This window comes from Chiloscyllium plagiosum, unplaced genomic scaffold, assembly GCF_037043375.1.
Source record: "Chiloscyllium plagiosum isolate Xiang-an unplaced genomic scaffold, Cpla_swu_hap1 HiC_scaffold_21, whole genome shotgun sequence".
Classification (NCBI taxonomy): domain Eukaryota; kingdom Metazoa; phylum Chordata; class Chondrichthyes; order Orectolobiformes; family Hemiscylliidae; genus Chiloscyllium; species Chiloscyllium plagiosum.
Genome location: NW_028270159.1, coordinates 89,713,396 through 89,738,657, shown reverse-complemented (window position 1 = coordinate 89,738,657; position 25,262 = coordinate 89,713,396). Strand labels below are relative to the sequence as shown.

General features: G+C 44.6%; 1 long non-coding RNA gene across 3 annotated transcripts in view; it reads left to right on the top strand.

Annotated features, from left to right (window-relative positions):
• LOC148146491 (uncharacterized) overlaps positions 1–25,262 on the top strand; it is a 43,822-nt gene that overhangs the window by 3,592 nt on the left and 14,968 nt on the right. For 2 of the 3 annotated variants that reach the window (XR_015760839.1, XR_015760841.1), the window contains exons 3-7: positions 1,025–1,116; positions 2,019–2,105; positions 5,839–5,943; positions 15,903–16,001; positions 19,534–19,642. This is a non-coding gene — a long non-coding RNA (uncharacterized LOC148146491). The remainder of the gene's footprint in view (positions 1–1,024; positions 1,117–2,018; positions 2,106–5,838; positions 5,944–15,902; positions 16,002–19,533; positions 19,643–25,262) is intronic. The other variant, XR_015760840.1, reaches the window with a different exon arrangement.

Below are 25,262 nucleotides of genomic sequence, written 5' to 3'. Positions count from 1 at the left end.
CCAATGAAACATTGTAACGGTTAAACCCATTGCCTTCAGTTGTTATTCCAAATTCCTTTCTCTTACTGCTGAGCCTCTCCCTCTCCCTGGTAACTGTCTGAGGCAGAAATACGTTCTTCACAATATTGCTGTTATATCTGACCCCAAGGTGACCTTCTGATCAGACATCTGCACAATCCAAACACCAGGGAATTCCAATCTCTTAAACATTGTTTGTCTCCTCCTCACCCCAGCTCCATTGCTACTGAAACCCCTTACCCGCCTCTGTGTCGCCTTAAACTTGACAAATCTGAAGCAGAACCCTTGATTCCGCGACTGACCCAGAATCTGGTTCCAGACTCCCTTTTCAGCATTAACACTCGGAAACATCCACTCACTATTTATCCTGTCAAACCCCTTAAGAATCCCATCTGTCTCAATGAGATCACCTCTCTTTCTCCAAAATCCAGTGAGTAGAGTCTCAACCTGTTCAGCCTTTATTTAAAAGATAATCCCTCCAAACCAGGGATCATCCCAGTGAATCTTCCCTGCTGAAAAATGTGTTGCTGGAAAAGCACAGCAGGTCAGGCAGCATCCAAGGAGCAGGAGAATCAATGTTTCGGGCATAAGCCCTTCTTCAGCTTATGCCCAAAACGTTGATTCTCCTTCTGCTTGGATGCTGCCTGACCTGCTGCGCTTTTCCAGCAACACATTTTTCAGCTCTGATTTCCAGCATCTGCAGTCCGCACTTTCTACTAGTGAATCTTCCCTGAAATGCCTCCAATAAAGTGACACATTTCCTTATCTAAAGGGACCAAAACTGCTCACTTTACTCCAGATATGGTGGTCTCACCACCACTTCCTCACGTTACTCTCGGGTATATACTCCAAACTCTCATACTGAAAACCCTCTAAACAAAACATTCCATTCCCCTTCCTGATGACCTGTTGTAACTATGTACAGTAATCCTGCACCAGGAGGAGGGGATGGTGTGGGTTTCTAACTTGAACTGAGAGTGACAGATTTTATAAACTTGTATTACAGGATATTACAGGTGGACATTCAGATGGTAATCTCAGTAAATGTTCTGCCAAACTCTGAATTACTCAGTACATCAGGACCTGGATATTCGCATTGTGAGTATTGCGTTCCAGATCAATCCCTTTTGCTGCTTAAAAATTCTCCTTTGAATCATCACATTCTCTCAAAAGGTCTCCCCAAACCATCATGTGTTATGTAATCCTTTTATAATGATGTGATGAGTGTAAGGTTTATTATTCGAATGTGTAATTTTTGTACAAGGATGCCTCAGAGAGAGAGCAGAATATTTTTAAAGGGGAGAGTAACCATTTTGAGGGGAGGCTGTTGTTTATTGGTATCAATGACATAGGAATAGAAGAGTTCACATTGTTGGATCATTCGAATCTCTTGTGGGGTAGAATTGACCTTCATCAGAAGGATGGATTGTACCTGCACTGAAAGGGAAGAGTTGCTAGTGCTATTCAGGAGGCATTAAACCAGTGAAGGAATGGAGGTAAACTCAAAAGAGTGAGGAAAGAGCCAAGTCTGAGGCTGGTACAGTTCAGGCGTCAAACAGTCAAGGCAGGCAAGGGCAAGGCACAGAATGAGGTAGGACTGAGCAGTTACACTGCATTTATTTCAATGCAGGAGGCCCGATAGGTCAGGCAGAGGAGCTCAGGGTATGGTTTTGAACATGGCACTGGGATATTACAGCAATTACAGAGGTATGACTTAGGAATGGTTAGGACCAGCAGCTTAATGTTCCAAGGTATAGATGCTATAGCAAGGATAGAAAGGGGGCAACAGAGCAGGGGGGTGAGATGGTTTTGATGAGGGATAACATTATGGCTGGGCTTCAGGAGGATAATCCTGGAATACATCCAGGCAAGTTGTACAGGTGGAACTGAGAAATAAATAGTCAGCCGGGAATTGAGAAGCAAATTTACTAACAGATCACTTATCTGTAAGAATAGTATGATTGTATACAAGACTTGACCTTTTTTTAATTCATTCACAGGATGAGGGTGTCACTGGCTCGGCCTCAAGGGCAGTTAAGATTCAACCACGTTGCTGTGGGTCTGGAGTCACATGTAGGCCAGACCAGGTAAGGATGGCAGATTCCTTCCCTGAAGGATATTAGTGAATATCATGGTTTTCTTTTTGCAACAATCAACAATGGATTCATGGTCTTTAATAGATTCTTACTTCCAAATTTTTATTGAATTCACATTCCACTGTCTGCTGTGACGGGATCCAAACTCTGAACCCCAGAACGTTATCTGGGTGTCTGGATTATCCATCTAGTGATAGTATCACTAGACCATTGGGCAGCGTGAGTGACTGAGGTATCAGTGGGGCAGCACATCAGCACCAAATATCCCATGGTCTCTGTGGAACATAGAAAGGGCTGGGGAGGGAAATATATCCCTGGTGGTGGGGTCAGACTGTAGGTAGCGGAAATTGCAGAGGTTAATGCGCTGTAGGAGATTCGTGGGGTGGCAGGTGAGGACCGGTGGGTTATATTCTTATTGTGGTTGGAGGGGTGGGGGGAAGGTGGAGGTACGGGAAATGGAGGATATGCATTGGAGGGAATTTTTGATAACGTGGGAGGGAAATGCAGTCCTTGAAATAGGAATCCTTTCTGGGATGTCCTGGAGTAGAATTGCTTCTACTGTGAGCAGATATGGCAGAGGCGGAGGAATTGGGAGTACAGGTTCATGTTTTTACAGGAATATACTCAAGGGAAATCAGATGAGCAAAAAGGGAACATGAAATATCTCTAGGAAATGGTTTAAGTAGAATCCAAAGCGATTCTACAAATATATCAAGGATAAAAGAAAAAACAGACAAAGAATACAACTTCTTAAAGACCAAGAAGGCCATCTGTGGAACAACAGGAGTTGGGAGAGATACTATGCTACTCTTTTCTGGAGAGTTTGGAGAACTTGATAGTTAACAACAGTGATAACTTGAAAAGTGTCCATGTTACAGAGGAGGTGGTACTGGATGTCTTAAATGGCATCAAGGTGGATAAATCTCTGGGTCCTGATCAGGTGTATCCCAGAAATTTGTGGAAAGCTAGGAAAGCAGTGCCCCTCCCTGAGGTATTTATATCATCGTTTGTGACAGGTGAGGTGCTGGAAGACAGGTGTCGTTATTTTAAAAAGGTGGTAAGGAAAGGCCAGGGAACAACAGAACAGGCAGCCTGAAGTCAGTGGTAGGCAAGTTGTTGGAAGGGATTCTGAGGGATAGGATTTACATGTATTTGGAAAGACCAGGAAAGATTAAGGATAGTCAACATGACTTTGTGTGAGTAATTCTCTCTTTCTAACTTGATTGAGTTTTTTTGAAGATGTGACAAAGATGATTGATGAAGGCAGACTGTGGACGCTGTCTATATGGACACTGAACGATGTTCCACAAAGCAGACTGGTTAGCAAGGTTAGATAACATGGAATGTTGGGAGAACTAGCCATTTGGATACAAAACTGGCTTGAAGGTAGGAGGCAGAGGGTGGTGATGGAGGGTTGCTTTGCGGACTGGAGGCGTGTCAGCAGCAGTGTGCTGCAGGAATGGATATTCGGTCCTCAAATAAATGACTTGGATGTGAATATATGAGATATAGTCAGTGGTTTTACAGAAGACACCAACATTGGAGGTGTAGTGGACAGCGAAGAAGGTTAGTTCAGAATACAACAGGATCTTGATCAGATGGGCCATTGGAGCAAAGAATGGCAGACGGAGTTCAATTTAGACAAATGCGAGGTGCTGCATTTTGGAAAGGCAAATCAGGGCAGGATTTATACACTTAATGGTAAAGTCCTTCGGAGTGTTGCTGAACAAAGAGACCATGGAGTTCAGATTCATTGTTCGTTGTAAGTAGAGTCGCAGATAGGCAGACTAGTGAAGGTGGTGTTTGGTATGCTTATATTTATTGGTCGATGCATTGAATACAGAAGCTGGGGCATCATATTGTGGCTGGACAGGACATTGATTAAGCCATTTCAGGAATTCTGTTTTAAGTTCAAAATCCCCTGTTCTGGGAAGGATGTTCTGAATCTTGAAAGAGTTCAGACAAGATTGACAAAGACTTTGCCAGGGTTGGAGGATTTGGGCTACAAGGAGAGGCTGGGGGTAATTTCCCTGGAGAGTCAAAGACTGAGAGGTGACTTCATGTAGATTTGTAAAATCATGAGGGGCATGGATAAGGTGAACAGCCAGGGTCTTTCCCCCCCCCCAGGTTAGGTGGTTCCAAAACAAGATCACATGGGCTTAAGTCAAGAGAGCAAAGATTTAAAAGGGATCTGAGGAGCAAAGTTTTCAAGCTGGGTGTGGTGTGTGTATTGGATGAGCTGCCAGATGAAGTAGTGGAGGCTGATACAATTACAACATTTGAAAGGCATCTGATTGGGTAATGAATAGGAAGGGTTTCGAGGGATAGGGATCAATAGCTGGGAATAGGATTCCATTAGTTTAGGATTCCTAGTTGGCATGGACAAATTGGACCAAAGGTCTGTTTCTGTGCTGTACATCTCTATGACACGAATAAATGAAAATAAGATGTGTTCCTCTTTTGTAGAAAGCTAGCAGAAGCACAGATAATTGTATTTGGAGCTGAGAAGGTTAAGCAGTGAGTTTGACCAGCTGCAAATTTGTGTCCAGGATATTTAATTTGCAGAGAGAAGGGAATTGTTAACAATGTCACAATGTTTGTAACTATTTTCAGGTAATTGGCAAATAATATGTGAACATGTGAACATTATTTTATTCAGTAAGGTCTGAGCATCTGGAACAGTCTGATTGGCAGCTGGACACAGACTCAGCAGTTATTCATAAACAGATTTGGAATTTTACTTTTTAGGGGAAGATTTGGGGGGCTATGGGCAAATGGGAAGGGAATTGGGACAGATGTGCAGCATCTCCAGAGGGAGAGAGTACAGTCCCAACGGGCTGAATAGCCCCCAGCCCCTGTGCTCTGTGATACTGCACCATTCACTGAATGATGAACCTCATCCCATGGCAGATAGAGGGAGGATCCCACTACTCACCTCACAATGGGTCTCGTGTGATTGATGTCAGCGCAGGCCAATAGGGGGCAGAGGGCCGTACTGGAGGACCAGGTCGTACCAGTTTGTCTTCCAACCAATCGGAGTGAATGAGGGCATCCTCAAGGCTGGAACTAAAGAAAGGCACATATCGCAGAGATTTGAGAAACTGGAGGACATGAGATAGGGAGCGTTCTGTGGCTGGTGAGGAATTATATAAATAAGGAAGAGTTGTGAGGCTGGATGAGGTGACAGTGATCGGGAGAGTTGAGGATGGAGGAATTTAGAGTTAGTAAGGGTTAGAGTCATCATGTTATACAGCAAGGAAACAGGCCCTGAGGTCCAACCAGTCCATGCCAACCATAATTACAAACTGAACGAATTGTACCTGCCTCCGCTTGGTCCACATCCATCCAAATATTTCCTATTTATGTACTTATCTGAATGTCTTTTAAATATTGTAATTGTATTCACAGCTACCACTTCCTCTGAAAATTCATTCCACATGTATATATTTTTTTAAAACCCTCATGTCTTTTCTCAAACCTTTCTCATTTCTTCTCAAAATGGATGCACCCGAGTTTTGAATCCCCCTCTCCCACCTTATCTACACTCTTTTTTTCTGATTTTATAAACCTCTAATAAGGTCACCCCTCAACCTTGTGCATGCCAGTGAAAAAAATTCCCAGCCTATCCAGCCTCTCCTTAGAACACAATCCCTCCATTCATGGCAACATGCTGGTAAATCTCTTCTGAACCTGCTCCAATTTAATAATATCCTTCCTATAACAGCACAACCAGAACTGGACAGAGTATTCCAGAAGAGGCCTTTCCAACGTCCTGTACATCCTCAACATAACGTCCCAACTCCTGTACTCAAAGGTCTGAACAATGAAGGTAAGTGTGCTAAGCACCTTAACCACCCTGTCTACATGTGACACAAACTTCCAAGATGTGAAGCCCTCGGTCTCTTCGTTCCCATATCACTACTCAAGGCCCTACTTTTATTGAGTGTCAGTACTACCCTCGTTTGTTTTGTCAGGATGTAATATTTTGCATTTATTCCAATCCAAAAGTCCTTCAAGTATAAAGGCAGTAGGAGTATAATTAAGAGGGAAATCAGGAGGCAAAAAGGGGACGTGAGATAGCTTTGGCGAATAGGGTTAAGGATAATCCAAAGGGCTTTTATAAATACATTAAGAACAAAAGGCTAACTAGGAGAAAATAGAGATCAGCAAGGCAGTCTTTGTGTGGGGCTTCAGGTGATGGGCGAGATAGGGAAACAAGTACTTTGCATTAGTGTTTACTGTGAAGAAGTACATGGGCGATATAGAATGTGGGGAAATAAATGGTGACATCTTGAAAAATGTCCATATTACAGAGGAGGAGGTGCTGGATGAGTTGCTAAGGAGCTGGTGCAGGGGAAAATGATTCACATTTTTGGATCATTGTGATCTCCTCTGGAGTAGAGTTGACCTGCATAAGAAGGATGGATTGTATCTGATTTGGAAGGTGTCTAATATCTGGGCAGGGAGATTTGTTAATGCCACTCAGGAGGCATTAAACCAGTGAGGGAGTGGGTGTGATTGCAAATAGATAGTGAGAAAAGAGGTATGTCTGAGGCTGGTGCAGTTCTGAGGTCAAATAGTCAAGGCAGGCAAGGGCAAAGCAGAGGATGAGGTCAGACTGAGCAGTTACACTGCATTTATTTCAATGCAAGAGGCCTGACAGGGAAGGCAGATGGGCTTAGGGTATGGTTTTGAACATGGCACTGGGATATTATGGGTATTACAGAAACGTGGCTCAGGGATGGATAGGACTGGCAGCTTAATGTTTCAGAGTATAGATGCTATAGGAAGAATAGAAACGGGGCCAAGAGAGGAGGGGGAGTAGCGTTTTTTATTAGGGATAGCATTATGTTTGTGCTTAGGGAATATATTCATGGGAGTACGCCCAGTGAAGTTATTTGGGTGGAACTGGGAAATAAGAAAGGGATGATCACCTTATTGGGGTTGTCTGCGTGGATTTCATCCGGGTTCTCTGGTTTCCTCCCACAGTGCAACAATGTGCAGGGTAGATTGGATTATCCAGGCTGAATTTCCCGTAGTGTTCGGGGATGTGTAGGTTGGGTGGCCCTGGAAAATGCAACGTTACAGGGGGAGGTTAGGAGGCTCTGAGCGTCAGTATCGATGTGATGGGCTGAATGGTCTCATTCCACACTGTTGGGATTCTGGGATTCTCTGATAATTCTACTAGTTTTAAAATAGTTACAGAAAATAATAGACCAGATTGTCCAATTTAGAAACTTAACTTTTCAAAGGTCAATTTTGATGGCACAAGGCAAAAACTTTCATCTGACCCCTCAAACCTGCTCTGCCATTCAATAAGATCAGGGTTGATCTTTTCATGGCCTCAGCTCCACATTCCTGCTCTCTCACCATAATCCTTAATCCTTTCCTGTTCACAAATCTACCTTTTGCCTTAAAGGCAAATAAAGTTGATAGCTCAACTGCTTCACTCAGCAGGGAATTCCACAGATTCACAACCCTTTAGCTGAAGAAGTTACTCCTAAACTCAGTCCTAAATCTGCTCCACCTTATTTTGACGCTATGTTCTCTAGTTTCACCCACGCCTGGTGAAAATAAACTCCCTGCTTCTATCTTACTTACTCCCTTCATAATTTTGTTTTTTTACCCCATCCAACCTCCCATTCTTCTAAATTACAATGAGTATAGAACCAGTTTTCTCAATCTCTCCACATACACCAACCCTCTCAACTCCAGGCCCAAACTAGTGACCCTCCTCTGCACCCCCTCCAGTGCTAGTACATCCTTGCTGAAGTAAGGAGATCAAACCTGTACACAGGACTCCAGGTGTGGCCTCCCCAGCACTCTGTACAGCTGCAGCATAACCATCCCTCTAGCAAGGAAGCACAATATTCCCTTCACTGCCTTAATTACCTGCTGCACCTGCAAACCAACTTCCTGTGATTCATGCACAAGGACACCCAGCTCCCTCTGTACAGCAGCATGCTGCAAGTTTTCACCATTTCATCATCCAGTTTGCTGTGAGTTCGACCAAAATGGATGACCCCACATTTCCCAACATTGTCCTCCATCTGCCAGATCCTTACCCACTCACATAACTGATCTGTATCCTTGTGCAGACTTACGGTGGCCTCTGCACACATTGCTCTACCTCATCTTTGTATCAAATCTGAACTCTGACACCGTACACTTGGTCCTCAACTCCAAAACATTTGTGTAAATTGTAAACAGTTGTAGTGCCAACACTAATCCAAACACCCGTTTATCCCCATTCTTTACTTTTTGTTGGTTAACCCATCCTATATCCATGCTAATACATTACCCGTAACGCCGTGCAGCCTTTATCTTATACAGCAGCCTTTCATGTGGCAACTTGTCGATTACTTTCTGGAAATTCAGATACACCACATCCACTGGGTCCCCCTTGTCCAACGCATTTGTGATGTCCTCAAATAGTTCAAGTAAATGCGTTAAACATGAGCTGCCTTTCATGAATCCATGCTTTGTCTGCTCAATGGGATAGTTTCTGCCCAGATAACTCGCTACTACTTCCTTGAGAGGTTCAAGCATTTTCCCCACTACAGAAGTTAAACTAATGGGTGTTTTTTTTTAAATAGTGGCAACACATTTGCAGCTTTCCAATCTGTCAGATACGTCCCAGAGTCCAGCAAATTTTCGCGAATTATCTTGAACACATTTGCTATTTTCCCGGCCATCTCTTTTAGCCCCTGGGATGCATTCCATCACGGCCAGGCACCCCTTTTACCTTTGGGCTGTTACCTTTCCCAACACTTCCTCTTTACTGAGAATGATTGATTCTCTGTCCATATCTGCTATTGCCTCCATAGACCTGTAAAAATGAGACAATGAGAGTACACAGACAGTATGTTCCTGTTAAGGGCAAGGCTGGGAGGCGTAGAGAATGCTGCCTGTCGAGAGAAATTGAGGCTCTGGTCAAGAAAATGAAGGAGGGATATGGCAGGTACAGACAGCTGGGTTTTAGTGGATCCCTGGAGGAGTATAGAGACAGTAGGAGAATACTTGAGGGAAACCAGGAGGGCAAAAAGGGGACAAGCGATGGCTTTGGGAAATAGGTTTAAGGAGAATCCAAAGAGATTCTAGAAATACACTAAGGACAAAGAGTGACCAGGCAGAGAATAGGGATCCTCAAAGATCAACAAGACTGACTATGGAACCGCAGGAGGTTGGAAAGATTCTATATGAATATTACACATTGGTTTTTTACTGAAAAACGATATGGAAGCTAGAGAATTTGCACAAATAAATAGTGATAACTTGGCAAGTGTCCATGTTACAGAGGAGGATACTCTGAATGTCTTAAAATGGATAAAGGTGGATAAATCCCTGGGACCTGATCAGATGTATCCCAGAAATTTGTGGGAAGCTAGGGAAGTTATTGTTGGGCCCCTCCCTGAGATATTTGTGTCATCAATAACCACAGGTGAGGTGCTGGAAGATGTGTGCCATTATTTGAGAAAGGTGGTAAGGAAAAGCCAGGGAACTATAGACCGGTGAGCCTGAAGTCAGTGGCAGGCAAGTTGTTGGAAGGGATTCTAAGGGACAGGATTTGCATGTAATTGGAAAGGCAAATAATTGGGGAGAATCAGCATGGCTTTGTGCATGGACATCGTTAACTTGGACTTCAGGAAGACACAATGTTCCACATAACAACAGACTGGTTAGCAAGTTCAACATCATAGAATACGGGGAGAACTAGCTATTTGGATAAAATTCATCACAGAGATATACAGCACAGAAACAGACCCTTCGGTCCAACCCATCCATGCCAACCAGATATTCCAGCCCAATCTATACCACCTTCCAGCACCCGGCCCATATCCCTCCAAATCTTTCCTATTCATATACGTATCTAGATGCCTTTTAAATGTTGCAATTGTACTAGCCTCCACCACTTCCTCTGGAAACTCATTCCACACACGTACCACCCTCTGCGTGTAAGCGTTGCCCCTCAGGGCTCTTTTATATCTTTCCCCTCCCACCCTAAACCAATGCCCTCTAGTTCTGGAAGCCCCCACTCCAGGGGGGAGACTTTGTCTATTTATCTTATTTATCCTGTCCATGCCGCTCATGATTTTATGTACCTCTGTGAGGTCACCCCTCAGCCTCCGACACTCCAGGGAAAACAGCCCCAGCCTATTCAACCTCCCCTTGTCGTGATTTCGACCAGGAGCAGATTTGTCTCCAGGATATTTAGTTGACAGAGAGGGAAAGTAGAAAGTTTGTCACAATTTTTAGTAACTGCATTCATGTAACTGGCAAATAATGCAAGGTAAAAATGTGAAGATTATTTTACTGAGTCAGTTCTGAGCATCTGGAACAGTTGAACAACAGCTGAATGCAGATTCAACAGTTACTGTCAAAACAAATTTGGAATTCAACTTTTTAAGGAAAGATTTGGAGGGCTATGGACAGATGGGAGGGGAGTTGGGACAGATTTGCAGCATCTGCAGAGGGAGAAAGTACAGCTCAAATGGGCTGAATAGCCCCCAGCCCTTATACTCTGTGATAATGCCCCATTCACTGTGAATGATGAAGCTCATCCCACCGCAGAGCCATCGAGCCATAGAGATGTACTGCACAGAAACAGACCCTTCGGTCAAACTCGTCCATGCTGACCAGATGTCTTAACCTAATCAAGTCCTATTTGCCAGCACTTGGCATATATCCCTCTATACCCTTCCTATTTATATACCCATTCAGATGCGTTTCAGATGGTGTAATTGTACCAGGCTCCACCACTTGTCCTGACCGAAAATTCCATGCATGCAGCATCCTCTGATTGACAGAAGTTGCCCCTTAGGTCCCTTTTAAATATTTTCCCTGTCAACTTAAACCTATGCCCTCTCGTTCTGGACCTGTCTATTTATCCCATTCATGCCCCTCATGGTTTTATAAAACTCAATGAGGTCACCCTTCAGCCTACAACACTTATGGGAGGATCCCACCAACATGACACAATGGGGCCCAGGTGATTGACAGCAGCTGCAGACCAATAGGAGAGTTGGCGTGATCCTCCAGCCAATATAAGTGAATGAGGGGTGTGGCCAGCAGGCCAACACGTGACCATGAGCTGTGCAGGCGCAGTGTCACTGTGAGGGGGGGGACTCAGTGAGTGTGAAGGGAGTGGCATAGACTGGGAGAAAAATGGATTTTGTGGGTACTGGGGCGGTTTATAAACACACGATGTAGGCTGCTTGACATGAATTACAAGCTCCCGCTAAATAAAAACCAGAAAAAACTGTGGATGATGGAAATGATAAACAACAACCAGAAAGTGCTGGAAAAGCTCAGCAGGTCTGGCAGCATCTGTGAAGACAAGTCATAGTTAACATTTCTGATCCTATGAACCTTCCTCAGAACTGATGTGACTGAGGAAAAAATGTTGGTTTATATGCAGAAGGTATAGGTTAAAGAGTAAATGATTGGGAATAGAGCCCAAAGAGAGAGAGAGGAGAAATTGGACAAAGGAGTGTATATCGATCTGGCTGGGGGAGGGTGAATAGCTGTTTATGGGGACTGTTAGTGGCTAATCACAGATAGTGTGTAATAGCAGGCTATATAATAACAAGGCCTGGTGTGTGGGGTAGGGGGCTAGGATGCTAGGACGTGGGAGAGTTCAGCATCTGAAATTATTGAATTTGATATTGAGGCCAAAGGGCTGAAGGGTCCCCGGTGATGAGGTTTTCTTCTTCCAGCTTCATTAACATGTGGCACTGGAAACGCACAGCAGGTCAGGCAGCATCCAAGTAGCTGGAGAATCGACATTTTAGGTATATGCCCTTCATCAGGAATGTGCGGTGTGGGAAAGAGTGCTGAGAAATAAATAGGAGGGGGTGTGTAGGTTGGGGGGGAAGGGAGCTAGGAAGGCAATAGGTAGATGCAGATGGGAGGTAATGGTGAGAGGGTGGAGTGGATAATGGGGAAGGAAGATGGACAGATGGGTCAGTTCAAGAGGCCAGTGCCGAGTTGGAGGGTTGGAGCTAGGATAAGGTGGGGTGAGGGGAGATGAGGAAACATTGATGCTGTGTGGTTGAAGGGTCCCAAGACGGACAATGAGGTGTTATTCCTCCAGGCTTCGGATGGGTCGATTTGGCGATGGAGGCAGCCCAGAATCTGCATGTCCTTGGCGGAGTGGGAGGGGCCGTTGAAGTTGTCGGTCACAGGGCAGTGTGGTTGGTTGGTACGTGTCCCAGAAATGTTCCCTGAAATATTCCGCAAGTTGGCGTCCTGTCTCCCCACTGTAGAGGAGACCACATCGAGAGCAAAGGACTCAATAGGTGAAATGTTTGAATGTAAGAACTATCTCTGCTGAATGTGGAAGGATCCTGTGGTGCCTTGGATGGAGGTGAGGGGAAGGTGTGGGCACAGGTTTTCCACCTCTTGCTATGGCGAGCGAAGGTGCTGGGAGTAGAGGATGGGTTGGTGGGGAGCGTGGATCTAACAAGGAAGTCACAGAGAGAATGGTCTCCGATGAATGCTGAAAGGACTGGGGAGGGAAATATATCTCTGATGGGGTCTGATTGTAGGTGGTGGAAATGGTGGAGGACGATGTGTTGTACCTGGGTGGAATGTGAGGACTTGGGGGATTCTATCCTTGTTGCAGTTGAAGGAGTTGGGTTCAAGGGCGGAGGTGTGGGAAGTAGAGGAGATATGGTGGAGGGTATTGTTGACCACATGGGAGGGGAAATTGCTGTAATTGAAATACGGAGCAATTTGGTATGTTCTGGAGTGTTCTGCCAGTTTGTATCAAGCTTCACTGGAACATTGCAGTAAGTATGAGACCGGGATGTTGCCCAGGGAACAGGCTCGTGTGTTGAAGTGGCAGGCAACTGGAATGTCAGGGTCCTTTTTGCGGCAGAACGTTCATCAGCCACCATTTCCATCACATCCACTGAGATGCTGCCAGACACCAGTTCCTGTTCCCTCCATTAACAGCTATGCACTCTCCCAGCCAAATCGCTATCCAGTCCTTTTTCTTTCCAAATGTTCCTTTGGGCTCTGTCCCCACCTATTATTCACTCTTTAACCCCTATCTCCTTTGCCATTGCACTGGGAGCTAAATTGCCCATAGTTTTCAGAGACGTGTAGGTTAGATGCAAGATAAATATTTGTCTTTACTATTCATCCTGCACTGACTGTGAGTTTTGTTGTGTGAATTCATTTTATGGGATATTAATTGAGACTGGGATCTCAAAAACAGGTTTTTACAGTCGGCAGAGACATCAGGACCTGAATATAATTGGCATTTAACTGTGGAAACAGAAAGGTTTTTCTGTTCTGTTCTGTCTGTGAGAAAATATCATTTAGTGGGCGGCACGGTGGCACAGTGGTTAGCACTGCTGCCTCACAGTGCCTGAGACCTGGGTTCAATTCCTGCCTCAGGCGACTGACTGTGTGGAGTTTGCACGTTCTCCCCGTGTCTGCGTGGGTTCCCTCCGGGTGCTCCGGTTTCCTCCCACAGTCCAAAGATGTGTAGTGTCAGGTGAATTGGCCATACTAAATTGCCCGTAGTGTTAGGTAAGGGGTAAATGTAGGGGTATGGGTGGGTTTCACTTCGGCGGGTCGGTGTGGACTTGTTGGGCAGAAGGGCCTGTTTCCACACTGTAAAGTAATCTAAATCTAATCTTCAATACTTTTGTAAAGCAAAAATCAGAGAAATGGACAAATTTGTGGCTGGATCACCCTTTGGGTGTGTGCTCTGTTCTGGGCCCTGCAGCTGAGGAAGGGGATATTGCCCTGAAAGGGAGCACAGATTTATCCAAATTGCACCTCATCTCTTTGCAGGAACTGTCAGATTTAGTCCCCAATCACCCACTTCGTAATGTTAACCTGTAAATTCTTTATTTTCAGTTCTCTGCAAACTACCCATTAAAATTCCTATGGACTAAAATTCCAGCATCTTTTCAGGTGGAATGTTCCAGATTCTGACAACTGAAAATGACAGGGCTGTACTGAGAATGCTGCTTGGCTCAGTGAGTGTGTTTTGGAGTTGGGTGAAAACAATGAGATGAGACAGGGAGAAGGTGAAGCTGAAACTCAGGTTTAGTTCAGGCCATTCAGAAATTCACATGGCCCCAATGGGAATAGCCAATTTTTATGAGATACCTGCTGAATATTTTGTAACAGATTTTAAAGTATAACATGTCAGCTTAAGTAACGGTCGGGGATTTAGATTATAATGGACATGCTTGAAGTGAAGAAAGGTTGCTAGCTCATTTAAGTTCTCGCGATGGGAGAACTAGCTGAATCTAGAGAGACATTGTTACAGGAGACCTCATATCCACGGTATTCTTCTCTTGTACAATGTGGGAAATAAGGGATGCTTCCAGTGTCCCTGGCGACAATATGTGCAGGAAGTGTGCCCATCTGCAGTTACTGGGAAACTGCTTTTCAGATCTGAAGCTGCGAGTGGACTCACTGTAGCTCATCTGCAATACTGAGGATGTTATGGACACCACGTTCAGTGAGTTAGGAAAGGGAATGGATGACTATCAGATCAAGTAAAAGGCTCAGGAAGGAAATGCAGGAGTTCCCAGTGATCATCCCGTTATCAAACAGATACTGTATCCAGCTTCGGATTCTGCAAAGAACAGGAGGAAAGAGAGTGACGGGGATTCAATAGTCAGGGGTACAGACAGGCACTTCTGTGGCCACAGACATGAATCCAGGATAGTATGTTACCTCCCTGGTGCCAGGATCCGTGATAGCATGGATTGGTTATTGGACATTGTGGAGCTGGAGGGTAAACAGCCAGTGGTGGTGGAATCCTCTCACGATGCAGACTGTGTATCATTTACATTCTCCACTGCTTCTCACTCATGTCTGCTTCAAAAAAAGGGAATCACTAGAAACACGGAATAAAATGGGGTCAGAGTCTCTGATATTAAACTGTTGAACACAATGCCCCCATCTTCTCCATATTGGTCATCAAGCACACATGCCCGCTGCGATCATCTAATACCTTTTTGATATTAGAATAGATGATAGATGATTGGTTAATGTTTTGGGAAGGCAAATGAGCAGAGAGGTTTAGTAGGAAATTCTGGAGCTCAGGGTGCAGGAATCTGAGTTAAAAATGGGCTATCCTCAAGGCTGGAATTACAGAAAGGCACTTAGCAGAGAGATTTGTGGGGATCGAGATTACAGAGATAGGGAGGATTGTGTGATTGGAGGATGTTACAGAGATGCTTATGATAGCAGAGATAAGGAAGAGTTGTGAAGCTTCATGAGGTGACAGTGATAGGGAGAGTTGTGAACACGAAGACACCGAGAGTTAGAGTTTGAAAGGTATATATCATGGAAACGGACCCTGTGGTCTAACCAATCCATGTCGACTATAATTCCACCTAAACTAATCACACCTGCCTCTGCTTGGCCTATATCCCTCCAAATATTTCCTATTTATGTACTTATCCAAATATCTTTTTAAGTATTGTAATTGTATTCACAGCTACCACTTCCTCTGGAAGTTCAACCCATAAGTGCAAAAATAGAAAAACTCATGTCTTTTTAAAATCTTTGTCATCTCTTCTCAAACTGTATGCACCGGTGTCTTGAATCTCCCTCCCATGCAGCCATTCATCTTATCTACACACTCCATGCTTTTATAAACCTCAAAAAAGGTCACCCCTCAACCTCCTAATCTCCAGTGACAGACATCCCAGCCTATCCATCCTCTCCTTCTAAAACAATCCCTGCATTCATGGCAACATCCTGGGAAACATCTTCTGAACCTTCTCCAATTTAATAACATCCTTCCTCTAACAGGGGGACCAGAACTGAACACAGTGAAGAGGCCTCACCAACATCATGTATAACCTCATGACAGTGTCCCAACTCCTATACCTAAAGGTCTGAGCAATGAAGGTAAGCGTGCTAAACACCCACTTAACCACCCTGTCTACATGTGACACAAACTGCAAAGACCTGAACCCCTCGGTCTCTTTGTTCCACATCACTACTCAAGGCCTTACTTTTAATTAGTGTAATTAATTAATAAGGCTAAAGGAGATGTTTGTTTTATTAAATATAATATCTTACATTTATTCAAATTAAATTCCATCTGCCACATTTCAGCCCATTCACCCAATTGATCAGGATCCCTCTGTATTCATGGATAACCTTTTGTTACTGTCTACCTTAACAGTTTTTGATGTCACCCACAACAAACCATGCTTTGTATATTCTAATTCAAACCATCTACACACATGACAAACAAAAATGGACCCAGCACCGATTCCTGGAGAACACTGCTGGTCACGGGCCTCCAGTGTGAAAAACAACCCTCCACTATTACTGTCTCCTATTGTTAAGCTAATTTTGTATCCAGTTGGCAAGCTCTTGCTGAATCCCATGGGATCGAACTTTACAACTTCGTCTCCCCTGCACAACCTTTTTAAAGGCTTTACTAAAGTCCAAATAAACAATGTCTGCCGCTCTGCCCTCATCGATCTTCTTGGTGACTACCTTAAAAATCTCAATCAGGTCTGTGAGACACCCTGTTAAGTAACCATGTTGAGTGTCCATAATCATTCCTTAACTCTCCAAATACATGCAAATCCTATCCTTCTGAATCGCCTCCTACGGCTTACCCACCACTGAGGTCTACAGTTCCTGGGCTGCTCCTTATACCCCTTCATTAACAAAGGTACAACATTAGCCACTCTCCAGTCATCAGGCAGCTCACCTGTAGTTATCGATTATACAAATATTTCTCCATGGTGCCCACAATTACCTCTCACCCAAACTGTTCCCGTCCTATCACTTCCGTCACTTGCCCTGTCTGATCAGACAAGAAAAGGTCAGGTGTTGCTTGCTTCCTGTTAGGAACATTTAAATATTGATAAAGAACATTTCTTGAACTCATTTAACACATTCTTTACCAACCAAACCTTTCACACTATCGTAATCACCTACTACTATAACCTTATTGTTGTGACTGTATACCGGAGATCTCTCTGTATATTTGTTCCTTATATTCTCCCTGATTATTGCAGCGTCTATAGTGCCATCTGACCAAGGTGATTTTTTTTAAAGTTTGAAAACACAATTTTGTTTTTAAAAAAGCTTTCCTCTGCGATTTAAATATAAATCTCTTTTTGTTTATTCACTCAGATGTGGATGTTTACCCTGAGGGCAGTTGAGATCTAACCACATTGCTGTGGGTCTGGAGTCACATGTTGGCCAGACCGGGTGAGGATGACAGTTTGCTTCCCTAAAGGGCATTAGTGAACCAGATGGGTTTTTTCCTAACAGTCGACAATAGTTTCATGGTCATCATGAGCCTTTTCATTAGAGAATTTACTGATATCAGATGCCACCATCAGCCATGATGCTACCATCTAACCGTAATCCTCGGAAGATTGCTCATATTACTCGTCTAGCAAGAATATCATCTGGCCTTTGCCTCCCTTTTTAGCAATGTATTTTTTAAAAAAAGCTCCATCATTCTCCGTGTACAATTTGAGGTAAAATTACACACACGCAATTTCTGAAGCTGGAGGGGGATTACAGAGACAGGGAGGGATGTGGGTCTAGTGGGGGATTGTTGTCCAAACATCACTGTGGTGTACATGGACTGCAACATTTCACGGAGGCCGTTCACCACCATTTCTCCAAGACACATAAAGGTGGCCAATAAATTCTGGTCTGGGCAGCAAAGACAACCTCCAGTGAATAAAACCGAGCAGTGACCTCTCCCAGCTGACTTCTTGTGAAGGTATGAACCTCTCTGGAAATGCAGCTTGGAGAAAAGAGAAACAAACAGTGACATTTCACAGCTGCCTTCAGAGAGACCTCGCTCTGTGAGCTGCTCACAGCCGGGATCAGCTCAGTGGGTTTCAGTCTCTTGAAACATCAATTTTAGACGGTTTTATTATATTAATAGTGAGAAAGGTGAGGGTTTCTTTTTCATGTCTTTCGGTCTGTTGTTAAAATGTTTAAAATATAAAGCGTAAGCATTAAGTTATTCTCAGGCAGTATTTTTCGAGCAGTAAGACTGTGCCTTTGTCTTGGTCTGTAGATTGTTAAGGCGGAGAGATGGCCTGTTGTAGAGTGGTGTGCTGTTCCTGTCGGATGTTGGAGTCTAGAGAGAGTTTCAATGATCCTGATGATTGTGTCTGCAGGAAGTGTCTTTGCAAATCCTATCAAATCACATGGATTGGTGAAGGAGTGATTAAAGGCAGTGAGGAATTGACAGGGGTCAGGGGTGTGAGAGGTGGCAGTCTCAGGATTGCAGGATACTGCAGATACAGTCAGGTAGGTGGGTTACCTCCAGGAAAGCTAGGAGGGGTAGGCAAGTACTGCAGGAATATCCCCTGAGTGGTTATCCCCAGCTCAAACAAGTGTACTGTTTTGGAAAATGTAGGGGGTAATAGATTTTCAGGGGAATATAGCACTGACTGCCAAGTTACTGCAACTGAGACTGGCTCTAACATAATGTAAGGTATATCCAGTTCCACGCAAACGATGGTGATAGGGGACACTCTAGTCAGGGGCACAGTCTGCCATTTCTGCAGCTGACAGTGAGACATCAGAATGGGGTGGTGCCTCCCTGATGCTAGGGTCAGTGATGCCTCGGAGAGGGTGCAGAATATTCTCAAAGGGGAGAATAGCCAGTGGGAGGACATTGTACATTGGTACCAATGGCATAGGAAGGGGAAAGCATGGGGTCCTGATGAGCAGGGAGATTTGCTAGTTCCACTCGGGAGGGAGTTGGGGTAAACCTAAAGAGATAGTGAGAAAAGAGGTATGTCCGAGGCTGGTACTGTTCAGATTAGACTGTCAAGGCAGGCAAGAGCAAGCCACAGAACAAAGCGGGACGGACCAATTACACTGAATTCATTTCAGTACAAGAGGCCTGACAGGTCAGGCTGATGGGCTCAGGGTATGGTTTTGAACATGGCACTGGGATATTATAGCAATTACAGAGGCATCACTCAGGGATGGATAGGACTAGCAGCTTAATATTCCAGGGTGTAGATGCGATAGAAAGGGGGCAACAGTACAGGGGGAGTGGCGTCTTTGATTAGGGATAACATTACAGCTGGGCTTCGGGAGGATATTCCTGAGAGTACATCCAGGCAAGTTACTTGGGTGGTACTGAGAAATAAGGAAGGGATGACCGTCTTACTGGGATTGTATTATAGACTCTCTCCCAATAGTCAGCGGGGAATTGAGACACAATTTTACCAGGAGACCTCAGTTATCTGTAAGAATAATATGGATGCAATGATAAGGGGTTTTAACTTTACAGCACTCCGAGGCCATGTTGGTAGTGTTAAGGGCTTGGATGAAAAGGTATTTGTTCAGTGTGTACGAGAACGTTTCAGATTCAGTTTGTAGGATGTACTACTAGAGAAGGAACAAAACTTGACCTGTTTTCTTTATTCATTCACAGGATGAGGCTGTCACTGGCTCGGCCAGCATTTATTGCTTCGTTTAACCAGAGGGCAGTTAAGAATCAACCACGTTGCTATAGGTCTGGAGTCACATGCAGACCAGACCAGGTAAGGATGGCATTTTCCTTCCCTACAGGTCATGAGTGAACCAGATGGGATTCCCAACAATTGACAATGGATTCATTGTCGTCACAAAATTAATTTTTCCAGATATTTATTGAATTCACGTTCCAAAATCTGCCGTGATGGGATTCAAACCCACGTCCCCAGAGCGTTATCTGGTTCTCGGGATTAACAGTCTAGCGATAATTTCACTCCCTCATCACTGCCACTTCGAAAATGAGGCAGGGTGAGTGACTGAGTTATCAGTGGGGCAGCACATCAGCACCAAAGATCTTGTGGCTTAGTGGTTAGCGCTGCTTCCTTAGCACCAGGGACCTGGGTTTGATTCCAGCCTCGGGCGACTCTGTGTTGGAGTTGGCACGTTCTCCCCAGTGTCTGTGAGGGTTTCCTTCGGGTGTTCCAGTTTGCTCCCACAGTCCAAAGATGTGTAGGTTAGTTGGATGAACCATGTTAAATTTCCCATAGTGTCCAGATGCAGTAGATGAGGTTTTGGGATGTGCAGAGAAATCTCTGCCTGATGTGAAAAGATCCTTTTCAGGTCTTGGACAGAGGTCAGAGGGAGGTGTGACCGCATGTTTTATATCTCCCGTGGCGGCAAGGGAGGGTCAAGGGTGTGGAGCATGGGTTGGTGGTAGGGAGTGGACCTAACAAGGGTGTTGCCGAGGGAATGGTCTCTGTGGAACGCAGATAGGGGTGAAGAGGGAGATATGTCTGTGGTGGTGGGATCCAACTTTAGGTAGCATAAATAACAGAGGTTAATGCACTGTATCTGGAGATTAGTGGGGTGGAAGGTGAAGATTGCAGGGTTATAATCTTTTGTGGTTGAAGAGGTGGGATAAAGGTGCAGGAAGTGGAGGGTACGCATTGGAGGGCATTGTTGATCAAGTGAGAGGGAAATTGTGGTCCTTGAAGTAGGAGGCATTTCTGGGATGTCCTGGGGTGGAATTGCTCCTCCTGGGAGCAGATATGGCAGAAGCAGAGGAATTGGGAGTACAGGATCACGCTTTTATACTTGAGGGAAATCAGGAGAGCAAAAAAAAGACATGAAATAGCTTCAGGCACTGGTTTAAGTAGAATCCAAAGACATTAAACAAATATATCACAGACAAAAGATTAACTGGACCAGAGAATAGGACCCCTTAAAGATCAACAAGGCTGTCTATGGAACCACAGGGAGTGGGAAAGGTATGCAAATATTTCATGTCATTTTTTACTGGAGAAGGATATGGAAACTCGAGAGTTTGGAGAAATAAACAGAGATAACTTGAAAAGTGTCCATGTTACAGAGGAGGTGGTACTGGATGTCTTAAATGGCATCAAGGTTGATAAAGTCCTGGGACCTGATCAGGTGTATCCCAGAACTTTCTGGAAATTGAGAAGTGATTGTTGGGCCTCTCCCCAGGTAATTGTATCGTTGATAGCGACAGGTGAGGTGCCATTATTTTAAAAAGATGGTAAGGAGAGGCCATGGAACAAGAGAACAGTGAGCCTGAAGTCAGTGGCAGGCAAGTTGTTGGAAGGGATTCTGAGGGACAGGATATCCATCTATTAGGAAAGGTAAGGAATGAATGATCAGGGAGAGTCAATGTGGCTTTGTACGTGCCCAATTGTGTCTCACTAACGTGACTGAATGTTTTGAAGTGACAAAGAAAATTGATTAATCCAGGCGGTGAATGTTGTTTATATGGACATTCAACAAGGTTCCACAAAGCAGACTGGTTAGCAGGGTTAGATAACATGGAATGCAGGGAGAGCAAGCCATTACAAAACTGCCTTGAAGGTAGGAGACAGAGAATGATGGAGGGTTGCTTTGCGGACTGGAGGCCTGTGGGCAGCAATGTGTTACAAGGAACGATATTGGGTCCTTAAATAATTGACTTGGATGTGAATGTGTAAGGTATGGTCAGTAGGTTTACAGATGGCACCAAAATTGGAGGTGTAGTGGACAGTGAAGAAGGTTAGTTCAGAATTCAACAGGATCTTGACCAGATGGGCCAATGGAGCAAGGAATGGCAGACGGAGTACAATTTAGATAAATGTGAGCTGTTGGATTTCGGAAAGGCAAATCAGGGCAGGACTTGTGCACTTAATGGTAAAGTCTGGGGAGCATTGCTGAATAAAGAGACCTTGGAGTCCAGGTTCATAGTTCCTTGAAAGTCGAGTCACAGGTAGGCGGGGTAGTGAATGCAGTGTTTGGTACACTCCCCGTTATTGGTCAATGCATTGAATGCAGCTGTTGTGACGTCATATTGTGGTTGTATAGGACATTGATTAATGCTCTTCTGCGATTCTGTTTTCAGTTCCAATCTCCCTGTTCTCGGAATGATGTTGTGAAACTTCAAAGGTTTCAGAAAAGGTTTGCAAGGACTTTGCCAGGGTTGGACGGGTTGAGCTATTGGGAAATGCTGAATAGGCTGGGACTATTTTCCTGGAGAGTTAGAGACTGAGAGGTGACCTTATAAATGTTTATAAAATCATGATGGATCTGGATAAGGTGAGCAGTCAGGGACTTTTTCCCAGGTTCTGTGGGTTCAGAACTAGAGGACACAGGCTTAAGATGAGAGGGAAAAGATTTAAAAGGGATCTTAAGGCATCTTTTTCTCAATGAACAGAGTTATCAGAATCTGGAACATTCCACCTGAAAAGCTGCTAGGATTTGAGTCCATAAGGAGTTTACATGTTAACATTATGAATTGGGTGATTGGAACTAAATCTGACAGTTCCTACAAAGAAATGAAGTGCAATTTGGATCAATCTGTGCTCCCTCTCAGGCCAAAAAAGACCCTGAGCTCCCGGTTGCCTTCCACTTTAACACACGAGCGTGTTCCCTGGCCAACATCTGTCTCATGCTTAGGTGCAGTGTTCCAGTGAAGCTTGATGCAAGCTGGCAGAACACTCCAGAACATCCCAAATGGACCATATTTCAAGGACTGCAATTTCCCCTCTCATGTGGTCAACCCCAATGCCCTCCAGTGTATCTCCTCCACTTCCGACACCACTGCCCTTGAACCCCACCCCTCCAACCCTTAACTCACACACATTGTTATCACATTGCCTGCCATTACACACTACCCACGATTAACCACTAATTGTCTCCGTTGACAGCTATCCCCCACCTCCATCACTCCACAATTGGAGCTGCCAAGGACACAAACCTCTGGAATATCCTCCCTAACCCCCTCTGTCCTCCTTTAAGATTGTTGGGCCTCTCCTGAGATATTTGTATCATTGATAGCGACAGGTGAGGTGCCATTATTTTTAAAAAGGTGGTAAGGAAAGGCCATGGAACAAGAGAACAGTGAGCCTGAAGTCAGTGGCAGGCAAGGTTGTTGGAAGGAATTCTGAGGGACAGGATATACGTGTATTTGGAAATGATTAGGAAGAGTTAAAGTGGCTTTGTTTGTGCAAAATCGTGTCTCACTAACTTGAGTATTTTTTTTTCTTGAAGAAGTGACAAAGATGATTGATGATGGCAGCCTGTGAACGTTGTCTCCATGGGCATTGAACAAGGTTCCACAAAGCAGACTGGTTAGCAAGGTTAGATAACATGGAATGCTGGGAGAACGAGCCATTTGGATACAAAACTGGCTTGAAGGTAGGAGACAGAGAGTGGTGATGTAGGGTTGTTTTGTGGACTGGAGGCCTGTGAGCAGCAGTGTGCTGCAGCAATGGATATTGGGGCCTTCAATAAATGACTTGGATGTGAATATATGAGATATGGTCAGAAGGCACCAAAATTGGATGGGTAGTGGGCAGTGTAGAAAGTTAGTTCAGAATACAACAGGATCTTGATCAGATGGGCCATTGGAACGAAAAGTGGTAGACTGAGTTCAATTTAGATAAATGTGAGCTGTTGTATTTTGGAAAGGCAAATCAGGACAGGACTTATGCACTTAATGGTAAAGTCCTGGGGAGTGTTGCTGAACAAAGAGACCTTGGAGTTCAGGTTCATTGTTCCTTGAAAGTAGAGTCGCAGGTAGGCAGACTAGTGAAGGTGGTGTATGGTATGCTTATATTTATTAGTCAATGCATTGAATATGGAAGCTGGGACGTCATATTGTGGCTTCACAGGACATTGATTAAGCCATTTCAGGAATTCTGCTTTCAGTTCGAATATCCCTGTTCTGGGAAGGATGTTATGAAATTTGAAAGGAGTCAGACAAGATTTGCAAAAACATTGCCAGGGTTGAAGGATTTGGGCTACAGGGAGAGACTGGGGCTATTTTCCCTGAAGAGTCAAAGACAGAGGTGACTTTATGGAGATTTATAAATCATGAGGGGCATGGATACGGTGAACAGCCGGGGTCTTTCCCCCCCAGGTGAGGTGGGCCCAAAACAAGAGCACATGGGCTTAAGTTGAGAGGGCAAAGATTTAAAAGGGATCTAAGGGGCAAGTGGTGTGGTGTGTGTGTGTGGAATGAGCTGCCAGATGAAGTAGTGGAGACTGATACCATTACAACATTTGAAAGGCATCCATGAATGGGATGGGTTTTGAGGGATAGGGCCCAATAGCTGGCAAATGGGACTCCAGTAGTTTAGGATCCCGAGTTGGCATGAACGAATTGGACCGAAGGTCTGTTTCTGTGCTGTCCATCTCTATGACACTAATAAATTAAGATGTGTTCCTCTTTTGTGGAGAGCGAGCAGAAGCACAGATAATTGTCCTTGGAGCTGAGACGGTTAAGCAGTGATTTGGACCAGGTGCAGATTTGTTTCCAAACAATTAATTTGCAGAGAGAGAGGAATTGTTAGCACGATCACAATTTTTCGTAACTACTTTCAGGTAACTGGCAAATAATGCAGAGTGAAAATGGGAACATTATTTCACTCAGTAAGTTCTGCGCACCTGGAATAGGCTGAACGGCAGCTGGACACAGATTCAGCAGGTGTTCGCAAACAGATTTATAATTTTACTTTTTAAGGAAGGACTTAGTGGGCTTTGGGCAAGTGAGAGGGGAGTTGGGACAGATTTGCAGCATCTCCAGAGGGAGAGAGTGCAGTCCCAATGGGCTGAATAGCCCCCAGCCCCTGTGCTCTGTGATACTGCCCCATTCACTGTGAATGATGAAGCTCATCACAGGGCAGAGAGAGAGAGGATCCCACCACTTACCTCACAATGGGGCCCGGCTGATTGATCTCAAACAAGTACACTGTTTCGGAAAGCGTCGGAGGTCACCCTCTCAGGGGCATATCGCACTGACAAGCAAGGTACTGGTACAGAGACTGGCTCCAATGTAATGTGAGGTATATGAGGTTCCTGGTGATCGATGGTGATAGGAGATTTTCTGGTATAAGGCACAGACTGCCGTTTCTGCAGCTGACAGTGAGACATCAGAATGGGTGGTACCTCCCTGGTGCCAGGGACAAGGATGTCTCGGAGAGGGAGCAGAGTATTCTCAAAAGGGAGTATGATCAGTGGGAGCTCATTATACATTAGTACCAATGACATCGGAAGAGGAAAGGATGAGGTTCTGACGAGAGAATATAGCAAATTATCCTGGAGGATAAAAAGTAGGTCTTCGTGGGTAGTAATATCTGGATTACTCTTTGTGCCGCATGCTAGTGAGAGTAGGAACAGCAGGATAGAGCAGATGAATGTGTGGGT